Below are 12,641 nucleotides of genomic sequence, written 5' to 3' on the forward strand. Positions count from 1 at the left end.
GCAGTCAAGGCCAGGCGGCTGCCCCTCTCGTCAACACCATTGAATCCTTTACACTCTGCCTCCCTTAAAGAAGACCCCTCCCCCCCAGGTTTGTGCGGAAAGGCGCGGTGGAAAGCAGAAATAAGGGCGGGGGCGTCAATATTTTCGGAATAAACCCATTGATTATACCCAGAGGAATACCCCACCCAAGAGACTAAATATTGTAAGCGTTTGCGATTAAAGCGAGAGTCCAGGATGGCGTCAATTTCGTAATGCTTGTGACCATCAATAATAGTCGGTGGGGGTCTCTCCGGCGGGTCGTGCCAGGCATCGGAAACGGGAGCCTCCTTGAGTAAACTGGAATGGAAGACAGGATGAATGTTACTAAAAGAGTTAGGCAAATCCAATCGGGCAGTGACATCATTAATCACTTTAGTAATCTGAAAAGGTCCCACGAATCTTTTGCCTAGTTTAGAAAATTTATGCACGTCTCTGAGATTTTTGGTAGACAAATACACCCAGGCGCCCACACGCAGAGGGAAATCCGAGCGGTGCTTATCCGCTTGCAGCTTTTGGGAGTCTTTAGCCTGTTGTAAGGCAGTCTGGACCGATTTCCACCCCTCGGCCAGAGATGAAATCCATTGTTGAAACTCTGGAGGATCCAATGCTTCCGCGGGTAGTTGCGGCAACGGTGGGAAGGAGCGACCAGACACAATTTCAAAGGGGGTTTTTTTTGTACTGCTATGAACCGCATTGTTATAGGCGTACTCCGCAAACGGAATGAGCTCGCACCAATTGTCTTGGTGGTAGTTGGTGTAACAACGTAAATACTGCTCTAGGGTTCTGTTCGTTCTCTCCGACTCACCGTCACTTTGAACGTGGTAGGGGGCGGCAACCGCCGGGGCGGCCCCTAACAACCCTAGAAAAGCTTTCCAGAACTTTGAAATGAATTGGGGGCCGCGGTCGGAGACCACCTTAACGGGGGCGGAGTGTAGACGGTAAACATGCTGAATGAACAGACGAGCTAACTTAGGAGCGGAGGGGATGGAAGCACATGGAATAAAATGGGCTTGTTTAGAAAATAAGTCCACCACCACCCACAAGACCGTGTTGCCATGACTTTCTGGCAAATCTGTAATAAAATCCATGGAGATGACTTCCCAGGGGCGGGAGGCCACCGGGAGAGGTTTCAACAGCCCATGGGGCTTTCCCGGAACGGTCTTGGCTTCTGCACAAACAGAGCAACCTTTAATATACGTCTCAATGTCCTTGCGCATCGCGCGCCACCAGAATTGACGGCGGGCCAAATGCAGAGTTTTTAGAAAGCCAAAATGTCCAGCCATCATGGCAGGCCTCGAGAACCTGCTTGCGGAGGGAGGGAGGCACGTACCAACAATCCCCCCGCCGCCAAACGCCATTCTCCAAACGCAACTGGGAGTCGCCTTCCTCCGCTGGAGGCTCGCGTCGCCCCGCCTCCTCAAGTTCCCGTAGGAAAGGAGAGACCAGGCTGGGAATGGGCGGAGAAGGAGGAGTGGATGTCTGAGATCGGGTGACAGCCAGCCCTAATTGGGAGGGGGAGAGAACAGTGCGCGGAATGTCCCGTAAGCTGGCTCCACCCCCCTCCCCGGGTAGGCGCGAGAGCGCATCAGCCAGTTTATTGGTTTTTCCGGGGAAAAAATGGACCGTGAAAGAGAAACGAGAAAAGAAATCGGCCCAACGAAGTTGCTTCGCGGACATCTTGAGGGGGGTGGAGAGGGCGGCCAAGTTCTTGTGATCCGACCAAACTTGAAAGGGGTGTTTAGCCCCCTCCAGCCAGTGGCGCCAAGTGGAGAGTGCTACTATAATGGCCGCAGTCTCTTTATCCCCCACAGTCCAGTTGAGTTCAGCACCGGAGAATTTCTTTGATAAATAAGCACACGGAACCAGCCTATCATCTTTATTTCTCTGCAACAGGGCTGCCCCAAGCGCTTTGTCCGAGGCATCCACGTGAACCACAAACGGGAGATCTGGGTCAGGGTGCTTTAGGATAGGTTCGGTGGTAAAAGCAGATTTTAAAAGCTGAAAGGCTGTCTGACATTCTTCAGACCAGGAAAGGGGGGCCCCGGGCTTGGCGGACAGTGGATCTTTACCCTTAGTGCGTAAGAGGTCTGTGAGAGGGAGAGTCAGTTCAGCGAATTGGGGTATAAAGTCACGATAGAAATTAGCAAAACCTAGAAAAGATTGGAGTTCTTTTCGGTTGGTGGGGGCCGGCCATTGGAGGACCGCATCAATCTTAGCAGGATCCATTTTTAGGCCCTCGGGCGAGATTCGGTAACCCAAATAGTCAATAGAGGTTTGGTGGAAACAGCACTTGGAAAGTTTGGCAAAGAGGGAGTTGTTGAGCAAGCGTTTCAATACTTCCCGAACCAATGCTTCATGCTCTTCCATGGTTTGTGAATAAATAAAAACGTCATCTAAGTACACCACTACTCCCTTGTACAATAAATCATGGAGAACTTCGTTGATAAGGGCCATAAAAGCCCCGGGGGCCCCACTTAACCCGAATGGCATTATTAAGTATTCAAACTGTCCAAACTTTGTGTTAAATGCAGTCAAGTGTTCATAGCCTTCAGCAATTCTGACCCTGTAGTAAGCTTCTCTCAAGTCCAACTTAGTAAAGATGCGTCCTTTGCCCAATGCGTCTAAAAGGTCCTTGATCAAAGGCAAAGGGTATTTATTGGACAGGGAGACTGCATTGAGACCTCGGTAATCTGTGCAGAGCCGTAAAGACCCATCTTTCTTTTTTACAAACAATACAGGAGCAGCATGTGTGTGTTTGGTAGCCCGCCGTATGAACCCGCGAGCGAGGTTCTTGTCTAAGAAGGCACGAAGTTCCTTCTCCTCATTGGGACTCATACGGTAGATTCTACCCTTGGGCAGTTGCGCCCCTGGCTGTATTATGATTTTGCAGTCAGTGTCTCTATGGGGTGGCAACTGATCGCATTCTTGCTCCTGAAATACTCTGGCTAGATCTTGGTACGCCGGTGGGATGCCGGTAGAATCGGGAGCAATCGCTGATGAAGCCAGGGGGGGGTGTGTGTCAGGAGAAGTCGAGTTTTCCCCCCAATTCATGTGTTCCCCGCAGGGAGGGTCAGTGAATTCCAAGATCCTTTCTTTCCAAAGGAATTTTGGTTCATGTAACAACAACCATGGCATGCCCAGAACTATGGAGTGTTTGGCCACTGGCGCCAGAATAAAACTAATTTTCTCCCAATGGTCGGCGCAGCAGAGGAGAACCGGTTGCGTTTTGAACTGGGCCGGTCCTTCGCTCCCGAGAGGACTGCCGTCCATTTGGGTGAAAGGTATGGGCTTGGCCAGGGGGATTTGGTCTAGACCTAGCTCCTCCGCCACCTGGGGCCGCATTAAACAATGGGAGCAGCCAGAATCCACAAGGGCTGAGGCTATAATACGAGTATGCTTAGCGGGGTTGGCCAGAAACGCTTGGATTGTAATGGGAGCGCTGCCTTCACTCACCGCGTCTGGAGTCGAACCCATGTCCATTGGGGCTGAAGAAAGGCAAACCGCTGCTTCCCCCTCCTCCGGGTCGCCTTCGATGACTGCTTTAGACGAGCCCGTTGGGGGCGGCCCTGATTTGCGTGGTGGCTTGGCAGATGGGGTGCGCGCGGCCGGAGTGGTTGGCTTCTGTTTTTTCGGGCAGTTGGCGGCTAGATGACCGGGACCTCTGCAGTAAAGACACAATCCCAGCCGGCGACGGCGCTCGGAGGTGGTCTCGGTAGGGGCGGCTGGGCTTGGCTTGGTGGACGCAGTGGCCGGCTTCGGGCGTGGGCGGCCCCCGGCACGAGCGTACTCCAAGCGAGACGCCACTTGGGATCCCAATGCAATCCAATCAGCAATAGTGCGGGGGACCCGAATTAAAAACACCGTTTCACGCAGCTTGCCGTCGACAGCATCCGAGAAGTATTCGCATTTCATGCGCTCAGGCCACTCAGGAGGGAGTCGAGCAGCCGCCGCACGAAATTCACGGGCAAATTCTGCAAACAAGCAGTTGCCTTGCTGAATAGTTTTGATGGTGCGGATAGCTTCATTTTCCGCACCCGGATCTTGGAAGCGAGTCCTCAAGGCTTGGAGGAATGCGGGCACCGTGTGAGTATCTTCATCTTGCAGGTTCAAAAGAGTCACAAACCAGTCGGCTGCTGCCCCATCCAGGACTGAGCCGATGTCCCGTATTTTTTCGCGCTCAGACCGGTATAAATCATCATAGTCCTCCATGTGGGCATCGAGTTGCAAGATGAAGTAGGGAAGTTTGGAAGCGGTCCCATCGAAACGGGCAGGTATTGGAGGTCTATAGTAACCCCTCTCCACGGCCCTTGGCGCCCGCAGGGGCGGCGGTTGCGCAGGTTGAGCGGGTTGAGGCAGCGGTTGCGCGGGGGGGGGGGGCAGAATCGGTGGAGGTATCAACGCCGGTGCCGCAGGTGTTCCGGTGGGAGCCGGTCCTTGGAAGGTGGCTGGACCCAGCAGCGTCGCCCCTCTGGCGCCGGCTGTACCCGTGACAGCGTAGACTCCAACTTGGGCTGTACTGGTCTGCTGCTTCTTCAGTTCCCTCTCCAAGGCAGCCAGCTCTCTCTCCTTGCGAGTCAATGCATCCTGGTGCGCATGCAAAGCTGCTTTCTCTCGTTCCAATTTAGCCAGTTCGTCCCATTGAACAGCTGCAGTGAGTTCACTTTGTGTACGCAAGGCCTGAACACTTTCGTGTTGACGCTGTAAGTTCAGTTTGGAGTGTTCCAGGACTTTATCATGGACTGATAGATTCTGCGCATATTGCCGTTGGAGCGCCTCTTTGGCACGGTCCAATTCGAGTTGGACTTCTTTGCGCTGCTGCTCCCGGTCTTTCTGCAGGTTTTCACGCTCTTGCTGCAACTGTTCCCGTTCCTCTTCCCACAGCTGGCGTTCACGGGCCCATGCTTCTTGGGCATCTCGCAGTCGGCCCACTTCCTCATCCCAGCTCTCTTTCGATGGGAGAGGGAACAGATCCGGCTGGGAGTGCAGGCTTTCTCCGGACTCCTCGTCGTCTGGACGCGAGGCATCGTGCCCACCGGTGGCTCCACGGGGCATCTCAGGTGCAGCCGCTGCTCCGGGATCAGGGGGGTCCGATCGGAAGACGGTACGGATACCCCTCCCAATCCCTGGTATAGTCCCAGTGTCACCGGTGGTCTTCGGACGGGCCCCAGTGCTGTGCCACGGTGGTTCTTTGGGAGCATCACCAAAATACGAGTCCAGGAATCGTTCAATGGACTCCTGGGTTGCCGCGTGAAAGGTGGTCAGGCCCGTCTCCACCGTGACAGGTTGCATCTGAGGTTTGTAATCCATACGAAAACGGGTAGATATCCGATCCACAGGCGCTCGATCCATAGACAGCGCCCCAAACGACTCATGTAAGTCCCCATGGTCGTCTTCACGTCCCTCGTTCCAACGGAGTAAAGGAAGACTCGTGCTGATACGGGGACGGGAAAGAGTCACCAGCGAGACCCGTTCTCCCGCCGGTTCCTCCAGATCCAGAAGGGAAAGGACGGAGCCCTCTTTGGGGGCTACCGCACCTTCCCCAGAAACATCCAACCTCTCCATGCCGAGGCACCAGAGGTCCACTGCACTAGGAATATAGATGAATTAGGATTCCTGCCACAATGTAAGGAATTCCATAGAAGCAGAAATAAAAGGCTCTTTGGTGTAAAAGACCGTTTATTCAGACATCTTAGAAAGCTCAAGTACACGCAGTGGCAGGAATAAGATCTCCCGCCAGAAACACAGGTTATAACTCTGTCCATCCCATCCCCCCTCCCGGATTCCCATGGGAACGGAGGTCTCATCTCCCTCGCAGAGATAAGGTCTTCGCCGGAGAAGCTGGCCCATCGCCCGGGCTGTGGAATGCAGTCAAGGCCAGGCGGCTGCCCCTCTCGTCAACACCATTGAATCCTTTACACCCATCTTAGTTACTGCATTTCATAAACCATTTTCTTTCAAGCCAGGGGGGGAGGTTTCTTAGGAGAGGTGGAATGTAAGGTTGCAGTTCAACCTTGGAAAGTTCCTGCTGGAGTTTCTGGCGGAACGCCTGGGAAGGGGAGTCTTTACTGGTGTGGTTATCTTGCTTTCACTCGCTTGCCTGTGTGAAACTGTCTGTGTGAGACTCTGTGTGAGAACCTGAATTGCTTATCTTCTTTTGGCAGGAGCTTTTCTGAAGCCCGTATAAGCGGCTATTTGAGATTTGGGGGTTAGTTCTCGCATTGCCTGTATCCGACTAAGAATGCCAGCTCAATAAAGAACTTAACACGGTTGCTTTTGACTGGACTTTCCTCGTTCATTACAGTCACTCCCTGCAGCAGCCGCAGCCTCCTCCTCGTTTTCCCTGAACTACAGACCATCCATTCCTTGAGGGTGTGAAATATTGCTGATCACCATCTTGTGGTTGTACTTACATGTGTATTTGAGATCGTTGCAGATATTTTGCTATTTTATATTGTTTATATATCTATATTGTTGTTAACATGTGAGCCACCCTGAGCCCAAAGGGGGAGGGATGACACATTGTAAATCCAATAAACAATAACAATTAAAAGTCTCTTCTTCTTTTGTTACAATTAGAGCAGAGGTTCTCAGACAGCCAAATGGTAGGAACTTAAGGAAGAAACAGGATCTACAAATGCAGAGAAGTTCATTAAACTGACTTCAGGGATCTCAAGGCATACCAGCAAGAGTCTGCTTGTTTAAAAATGCCGGGAAGACAAAGGTTTATGAGACAGGGTCATGGGAAAATTTGCCCGTGTGGAATGGCCAGCAGTTTAGATGTCGTGCCAGCACTGGTGTAGCTCCCAGAGCAATTGACTCCTCAACTCCCATTCCCCCTCCCTGCAGAGACTTGGAGCCTCAGGACTCACTCCAGTCTCCAACAGCTAGCCTAGCAAGCAGCTTGCAGGCCGCACCAACGGCAGGGAGGGAGGGAACGCTCCCAGGGGCGGGGAGGGAGGGGATGGTGAAGGAGCTGACCAAAGCGCAGTGTCGGTGAGGCCAGGCTGAGTTTACCTCCGATTCCCAGGGCCAGCCCAGGAGTCAGGACTTTTTGTGGGCTGGGATCTCCGCTCTGGTTTTCCTTCGGCTGCTTTGCTCGCTGGTGGATGGAAGGAGAGGGAGAGAACTTTGTGCAATCCTCACAATCTCCACAATGAGGTGAGGGGGAGGTGAGGGGGAGGTGAGGGGGAGGGTAAGAAAGATGGGGAGTTGAGAGGAGGGGGTGGAGTGTTGAAATTCATGGGTGCTTTGCATTGTTTTCTGGGGGGAAAACCAATTTTGTTTTTTCTTAGCTCATCATGCATAGCCCTTTTTCGTCTTAATTGGTGTGTCTTTCAATGGCAATCCATAGGTGATGAACTTGAGCTGCCAAAACAATTCTCCTTCTCGTTTTTGTTGTTCTAAACGATAGGTGTCAAACTCGTGGTCCTCCAGATGTTATGGACTACAGTTCCCATCATCCCCTGCCAGCATGATGCTGGCAGGGGATGATGGGAACTTTAGTCCATAACATCTGGAGGACCGCGAGTTTGACACCTGTGTTCTAAACTAAGGTCCCTGTTGTGGTATTCTGGAAGATGCTGGTTGAATAGTGGGGGGGAGGGGAACTTTGGATTGTTGCTAGTATTAAATGTTAGCTTAGCAGCACAGGTGTAGATACCATGGGGACATCCGGGGACAAGTGCCCCGGGCGCCACCTTGTGGTGGGCGCAAAAATTGCAGGTTCGTTTGTGGCTTTCTGTATTTTTTATTGTTTTTTTCAATTGTGGCCTGCAGGGGGCGCAGTTTTTAGGCTAGTGGCACCAAAATATCAGGCTATTGTCAGGTGACTCTCCTGATGATACCAGCCAAGTTTGGTGAAGGTTGGTTCAGGGGGTCCAAAGTTATGGGCCCCCAAAGGGGGTGACCCCATCCTCCATTGTTTCCAATGGGAGCTAATAGTAGATGGGGCTATCATTTTGAGGGTCCATAACTTTGGACCCTCTGAATCAAATTTCACTAAACCTAGGTGGTATCATAAAGATAGTCTCCCGCTGATACCACCCATGTTTGGTGAAGGTTGGTTCAGGGGGTCCAAAGTTATGGACCCCCCAAAAGGGAGCTAATGGTAATGTTTCCAATGGGAGCTAATGGTAGATGGGGGACCTTTTGAAGGTCCATAACTTTGGACCCCCTGAACCAAACTTCACTAAACCTAGGTGGTATAATCAGGATAGTCTCCTAAAGATAGCTCAACATTTTGGTAATGTTAGCTTAAACATTGTTCTCCTGACAGGCACCCTCAAATTTTCCCCGGGTTCTCTCTTTAAATCCACACCTTTTGGAGTGGATTTAAAGGGAGAATCTGGGCTCCCTAGATTAAAAAAATTGAAAGTATTGTTGAAGGCTTTCACAACCAGATTCATCTGGTTGTTGTGGGTTTTAAAGGCTGTAGGAAAGCCGGTATCTGGTAGATCTTAGCCTGATGTTTCACCTGCATCTGTGGCTGGCATCTTCAGAGGTGTATCACAGAGAGAAGTCTGTTATAAGAGAAGTGTGGACACACTGTATAACAGACTTCTCTCTGTGATACACCTCTGAAGATGCCAGCCACAGATGCAGGTGAAACATTAGGAACAAGATCTACCAGACCACAGCCACTCAGCCCAGAAAACCCACAGCAACCAACATTGACAATGATGCTGTTTGGGGTGGATGGGCGGGAAATCTACCCTGAAACAGCATCACATCATGTCTAAACTAGAGAGCCCAGAGTCTCTCTTTAATGGGGATTTAAAAGGAGAATCTGGGCTCTCTAGTTTAAAAAACATTAAAAGTGATGTTGTTTCAGAGTGGATTCCCCCCTTCCAAAAATAGCATCACTTTCAATGTTGTTTAAACTAGGGAGCCCTGGGTGTGTTCAGATTTGTGTGTTGGGGCATGTTCTATTATGTGACTTGTTCTATTATGGTGCAAAAAATGTTGTTTGGTCATGGTGGGGAGGGACGCTGCCCATATTGAGGGGGGCGCAAAACTCAGATTTTGTCCCTGGCTCCATTTTCCCTAGCTATGCCACTGGTTCAAAATATCAGGAGATGTAACATCTCGTGGCTGCAGATCTTCAGGATGGGAACACGCTATTCCATAAGCCTTGCCGTGAAAGTTTGGCCCGTTCTGGACTAGGCTCTTCCAAAGAGCTGCTAAAAATGGAAGAGCGAGAGCGAGAGAGAGAGAGAGAGAGAGAGAGAGAGAGAGAGAGAGAGAGACCCGGGTTTGACAATACAGACAAGAAGCTTGTATTGAGCATCAGGAAAGGCAGTCATCTTAGAGTGATTCATTCCTACAAAGTTCGAGTATGTAAAGGATTACATGGTGTGTGGAAAAGATATTGGTCAGGGTCATGCATTTAGACCGGTGCAGGTCAGGAAGCAGAAGAGAAATCTATGCGTGCCCCTCATGCATAAGATTGAACATCATGAACATCGTGCATAAGATTGAACAGGGCAGCATCTTCCTTGGGGGGGTACTCGTTTTACAAGGCGGGATCCACAACAGACAAGGATTGGGGCATCAGAACATGTTTGCGGGGGGGGGGCACTAGACAGAAGATGGGCCTTTCATGACTGTTCTGCTTCATGAATTTCCCCTCTCAAGCCCAGCCTCACTGCCGTCAGATCACCTCAGGGGAGGAGGCTCCATGCCATGTGCAGAGTGCCAATAGCCAGAAAGAGACTGGGGGGCGCAACCGATGCTCCCCCTCCATTACTGACCTCACTCACTTCCACGCCACCGCTGCTCAAGCGTTTGCGGCCAGCACCTCTAGAGGCACCCTTCCTTCCAAGCCTGCCTGCCCCGCAGGGCTGGTGTGCCGCTGGCAGTGCTGGGTTTGGGGAGGGAAGTGTGTGTCCCACAGCTTGGCTGTTGGGAGTGTCCGCGGCAATGGCGCCCACTTGAGGAGAGCTCTGGGGAGCCAGCCCTACCACGCTCTTGGTGGGGGGGACTGCCTGCACGGCGGGAGGCTTCCTTAAGCGGCTCAAAACATTTCTATCCTACCTTTCTCTCCTGTAAGGAGTCTCAAAGTGGCTTTCAAACTCCTTTCCCTTCCTCCCCACAGCAGGCACCTTGTGAGGTAGATGGGGCTGAGAGAGTTCAGAGAGAACTGTGGCTAGCCCAAGGTCACCCAGCAGGAATGTGGGAGTGGGAAAACAAGTCGAGTTGCCCAGATAAGAGTCCAGTTCTCATGTGGAAGAGTAGGGAGTCCAACCCAGTTCTCCAGATTACTCTTAGGGAACGCTCTTTTGGCTTTAAGCCTAGAAGATTTTCCTACAGAGAAGATTACCATTTGCCGGTGCAATATTTTCTGTTTAAATAGGACAAGCCGCCCTGGACTTATGGAATTATCCTTTAAAAACCCATCATGATTGCCTGGAGGCGTGGCTGGGTTAGTTTAAAAGAGGAAATTATACAAGTGGACGTTAATCTAAGAAGGAGTCACAGAATATTAGATTAGAATTAACATCAATAATTAATAAAGGAATGCAAAGGAACATACTAACTAGACCAGGGGTAGGGAACCTGCGGCTCGAGAGCCGCATGCGGCTCTTCTGCCCTTGCACTGTGGCTCCATGAGCCGAGCCGCTGGCCCCATCCTTGCCTGCCCTGAAGGCAGCAGGGCGGGCACACCAACTGCCCACGGTTGGCTGGGACACGCCGCGGGCTTCCCCTCTCGCGGGGCGGGCATTTTCCCGGGGGCCAACGAGGCCGAGCCGCTGGCTTCATCCTTGCCTGCCCTGCAGGCAGCAAGGCGGGTGCATCCATGCGCTTCTCAGAATGAGCGGAGTAAAAGGTAAAAAACCCATATATATATATATATATATGTAGTGTTATCTTTATTTTAAATGTCAAAAATTATTTGCGGCTCCAAGTTTTTTCTTTTCCCGTGGAAAACGGGTCCGAATGGCTCTTTGAGTATTAAAGGTTCCCTACCCCTGAACTAGACCAAGTCAAAATAAGACAGACCGAACAAGAAAGGGTGCACAGCGCCATCTACTGGACGGAGCGGGCGCATCGCAGCTGCAGGACACTCACGGGGTGGGGGGGAAGGACAGCAAAGCGGCGGCGGTGGCAGCAACCGGCCGTGATGAAACCTGCAGCCCGCGTCTCCCCCCTCCCTCCCACGCAGGAATGGGGGGGCGTCCCCGCCAGGCCGTCACATAGCCAGAGGTCTCCGCCGGAGAAACCCTCCGTCGCGGTAAGCAGCCAGTGGAGAGGAGGAAGCGTCAAAATCCCAGCTGCCCACGAGGGAGAAGGCGGCCAAGGTCGCCTTGAGGCCAGCAAGAGACCGGAGAGCGGGAGGCATCCGTCGCTCCCCCCTCCGACCCCCAGCAGCTCCATCGCTGATGCTGGCCCTATAGGGCAGGACAGGGAAGCCCAGCAGAGAAGTCATGCAAGCAACCCCTGTCTTTTCCCCGGCAGAGCAGCAGGAGTCTGTGCAGAGGTGTACCTAGGCAAATTGGAGCCCTGGGCAAAATCTGAGTTTGATGCCCCCCCATGGGCGGCCAATCTCCACTGCACCAATCAGCCAACAAATGATTTTTTTCCACTCAGGTCGCTTCAAAGTCACCCATCCCATTATAGAACATCCCCTCTAACTCAAAGGCCAAAATCTGAGCACTGCGCAATGGGCCATGCCACTCAGCAGAAATAATTTTTGGAAAACATTTTCAAAATGCTTTCAAAATGTTTTATTACTGCTATGAACACATTTTATGGTGTTGTATCCAGTCCCCCCAATTGGGGGAAACAGCATCACTTTCAATGTTATTTCAACTGGGGACCCCAGATTTTCCCTTTAAGGTGGATTTAAAAGGAGAATCTGGGCTCCCTCGTTTAAACAAGTGATGCTGGAATCCACCCGCAAACAGCATCAGGAGAGTCTCCCAAAAATCCCTGAAATTTTGGTGCTGCTAGCCTAAAATCTGCGCCCCCTGCAGGCCAAAAACAGAAAAAACACTGAAAATACAAAATCCTCCACAAACGAACCTGCAATTTTGTCGCCCACCACAAGGTGGCGCCCTGGGCAGCTGCCCACTTTGCCCAATGGGAGGAACGCCTCTGCTGTTTGGAGGGGGGCTGTTTATTGTTAAGAGGACTGCACTGCAAGTTGCGGCCTGCAACCATCCCTGAGCTCATATTTGATAAATTCAAGGATAGAGATTATTAGGATAGAGCAAGTTAGGATTATTCTTTTTCGGGGCTGTTTTGTGTGTCCCTCCTCCGTATCTTTTTTTTAACCTCACCCTTCACTGGCTTCAGACTTTAAGAAAAATGATCAGCGGGGCTGTTGGAAGTCAAAGACCCCTACTAATGAGTTTGACTGGAGCCGCCCTTTCTGATAAATTGATCAAAATAAATACATATTTTCCAGATGAGGATGGTAGCGGTGGGTCAGGTGCTGGCGGCAAAGAAGAACGACCAGTCCAAGGGGGGGGGGCAGCCTGACCAGGCATGCGCCTCCTGTTCCTGGTGATCCACTGAGACTTGGCTCTTTGGGGAAGATTTCCCACTGGGGGTGTGATGCAGCCTCCCCTCTGGGATGCAAGAATCCCTCTCCACTGGCTGCT

Source organism: Sphaerodactylus townsendi, linkage group LG02 (assembly GCF_021028975.2).
Source record: "Sphaerodactylus townsendi isolate TG3544 linkage group LG02, MPM_Stown_v2.3, whole genome shotgun sequence".
NCBI classification, from domain to species: Eukaryota; Metazoa; Chordata; class Lepidosauria; order Squamata; family Sphaerodactylidae; genus Sphaerodactylus; species Sphaerodactylus townsendi.